The sequence below is a fragment of the Ambystoma mexicanum genome, chromosome 10, assembly GCF_040938575.1.
Source record: "Ambystoma mexicanum isolate Mex_15411 chromosome 10, UKY_AmexF1_1, whole genome shotgun sequence".
Lineage (NCBI taxonomy): Eukaryota > Metazoa > Chordata > Amphibia > Caudata > Ambystomatidae > Ambystoma > Ambystoma mexicanum.
This window is the reverse complement of record NC_090932.1, coordinates 1,679,681,327-1,679,684,729: the sequence shown is the minus strand read 5'-3', so window position 1 is coordinate 1,679,684,729 and position 3,403 is coordinate 1,679,681,327. Positions and strand designations below refer to the sequence as shown.

The following is a 3,403-nucleotide window of genomic DNA, read 5'->3' as shown; positions in this document are numbered from 1 at the left end:
GTGAGACGCTGCAGCAGGGCTTCACCGGTGGTTCAGTCGTTGCAGATGTCTTTAGCTTCTCTCCTCTTCGGCTTCTGAGTTCCAGTGGCGACGTCTTGCTCTTCAGTCCTCAGGACCCTGTTTTTATGCAAAAAGAGCCCATTTATACAGCCTAGCTGTCACTCACACAGTGGAGTGGTCATCTTGGTGGGAGACCCTCCAGCCTATCAGGATAGAGTGTGACATGGGTTGCTGAGGCAACCCTGTCCAGGGGTCCTACTTCCCCTCCCACACAATGGATCCACCCCAGACTCAGTGGCGCCGAAAGGAGGGCTTCTTGGCAGAAGCCCGCCAAAAGGACGAACAAAGGATCCCTGACCTGGGTTAGGAGTTTAGAGAAAGACACGAGAAAGAAGTTATATAAAAGTTCTGGCAAATAAAACCTACCAGAGTAAAGTTAATATTAAAATACACCGGCGGTATGTTAGAGGCTGTCAGAGAATGTGGTAGCCTCGAACAATGGGAAAATCCCATAGGAAAATATTCACGGTTTAATATTTACGGTAGTAACCACTGCCACCAGCCAGAAACTTTTGAGAGAGGGACTGTACGGTACCCTCTCGAAAATGAACACAAGGGAAAATCTATTAACCCTTCCCAGTACCTCCATAGTAAGATGGGTTGTACTGGTTTAGTTCACAAAAATTGACTAGTAAAGTCAATGGGGACTTTACATGCCCTGGGAGACAGTAGTCAGTCCCAGGGTATGGAGTCTATGTTTGGGGGTCGCTACGACACCCCTGTGTCACTGCACGGAGGGTGCTGTGTAACACATGTGAGTAAAGATGGTTCCTATGTAGGTGAGAGAAACCCCATAGACATTAAACACAAAAATAGCCTAGAACACACATAGCAAAAATGTCTAAGAGTGGGGAAAAAGTGTCTCACTCTTAGCAGGAGAAAAAAAAAACCTTAAAATCCAGCAAAGCTGCTGGGGGACTCTATAGGTAAGGGAAATTAGACATAGAATGAGAATTCGCCCTATCAATCAGAGGGCACATTTACCAGTTTACTTATCAGGACATTAATGTATAACAAAAAAGAGGGTGGTGGCCAAAACGCAACCCTAGAGAACACCCTTTTCTACTTGGATAGGTTTGGTAGTCTCCTTCCTAAGCCCCACCCAATTACAGCATTATTTCCCTCGTACATTAGCAGTATAGCAGACAATAAGCGGCTTGGTAGGCCATTTTAACCAATATGAGATTTCCTTAAACTGACATTACTTTGAATGCTACTTACAAAAGGGTCGAGTTCAGAATATGGAAAATAATATCATTCTCTTTTTGTTCAACATCATTATCTTTTTAATGTATGATAGAGGGTACTTTTTCTCATATATAATATATATTGTCAGTTTGGTTTACTATCCATCCCAGCGTTGTTTCACTGATAAATTTCGGGCGCTCCCTTTGAAGCGCAGACTGTTACTGCTAAACTTGCCCTATGGCAGGCCACTGCACCGTATCATCGTACCATTCTCAGTGCCAAACAGATTCACAATGTCTCACTTATTGAGACCTCCTGTATCTACGCCAAAGAGTTGTTTACAATTGTATGGAGTCTTTCCTCAGCTGCACCTGATCCTGTCCCACTTACGCAGGACCCATGAGATTCCTTGTCCCTCTTTTTTGTGGATTAAATTAGGTCCAAAATCAACTCCTCCTCTGTTCAGTTATTCAATCCGCATTCTCCTACAGAATCCTTGCCTGCCACTTCTTGGTCTACATTGTCTACTGTCTCTGCATTTGATGTCTCTGCGGCCATGTTCAAACTTGTCTGCCGCCCCTGGGCATCCAATTCCTGCTTTGTATTATTAAGGGCATTCTGCCTCACTTTGTCCATCTGTTGCCAAAGCTGTGAACACTGCCTTGCTTATCAGGGTTATCCCCACTTCCCCAAGCATGCCACTGTTATCCTTCTGCTAAAAACAACTCCTTGGCCCCTTTGGTCCCAGCCGATCTCTCTCCTCCTTTTCTCTATGAGAACTTCTGGAATACTTGGTCCGTTTTTTGCTCACCACACCTGCTCAATGCACCAGCAGGGCCCCTCCAACTACTCAGATGTGGGTTTGTCTTTCTCTATTTAGTGATGCTTCTTGAGATACTGTTTTTAAGATGTGATGTGCCTGTTTTGTTCATGATATATTTGTAGCCTATTTCTGTATTGTTTTCCCAGCTGTGACTGTCCTTCCAGTTCAGGGATCCTGAGCTCCCCACCCCTCCTCATCTTACCCTTGGGGATAGGTGTTTTCCTGCGTGCATAATGTGCATATGGCCAATGTCCCTAGTCTTGCTTCCTGTGTATACACACTGCCTATGTGTAGGTAGTTGCATGGTTTTGCATGGCTCCCCTATGCTGTAGCCCTGTCCTTGGCTACATGCTCCTTCATTTAGAGGTGTGTGCACACTTTCACCTGTTCCTTGTGCACTTACCACATCTTCCATCCAGATCCGCGGACTCTACTCCTCAGACGAAATAGCTCAGTTGGGAGAGCGTTAGACTGAAGATCTAAAGGTCCCTGGTTCGATCCTGGGTTTCGGCAGAACGTTTTGAACTTTGAAGAGAACATATTTATTTACACTACCATTGACCTACCCACACCCCCTCGTAATTATAGAAAACGACACCACTGGCGCGAAAGAACTGAGGCACGAGAATAACAAACGTCGTCATGGGAGTCCCGACAGGGCGGCATAGCAAGACACAGCACAGGTGGTACTCGCACACCAGGTACCAATGACCCGGTGCGCCCCCCGCCCCCTCCTGCAAAGTCACACACCACAGAGTACCCCTGCTCCGCTGCTCGGCAACCTGTGTGGTGTGCCCGAAAGGGGGCGGGCGATGGCTGGCAGCCTATCAGATAGGCCCGTGGTGGCTGACTCCCCGCCTCCTCGGTGGGTGGCAGCCTATCAGACAAGTCTATTATTGCTCATGCGCCGCCTCCTTGAGTGAGGGACGGTGGCTGGCAGCCTAGCCGACTCCTTGAGTGAGGGACGGTGGCTGGCAGCCTATCAGAGAGGGCTGTTGTGACTCATGCACCACCTCCTCCGATGAAGGGACGGAGACTGACACCCAATCAGAGAGGGACGTGACTGCTCACGCCCCGCCTCCTCTTTGGGAGGCTCTATGGGCAGCCTATAATAGCGCACTGTGACTGCTCACGCCCCGCCTCCTCTGTGGAAGGCTTTATGGGCAGCCTATAATAGCGCACTGTGACTGCTCACGCCCCGCCTCCTCTTTGGGAGGCTTTATGGGCAGCCTATAATAGCGCACTGTGATTGTTCACGCCCCGCCTCCTCTTTGGGAGGCTTTATGGGCAGCCTATGATAGCGCACTGTGACTGCTCACGCCCCGCCTCCTC

At 48.5% G+C, this 3,403-nt stretch overlaps 1 non-coding gene across 1 annotated transcript; it reads left to right on the top strand.

The window, feature by feature from the left end:
* The first annotated feature begins 2,511 nt into the window (after positions 1–2,511).
* Positions 2,512–2,584, top strand: TRNAF-GAA (transfer RNA phenylalanine (anticodon GAA)). The gene has a single exon. It is a non-coding gene; the product is annotated as a tRNA-Phe (tRNA).
* Positions 2,585–3,403: the final 819 nt, after the last annotated feature.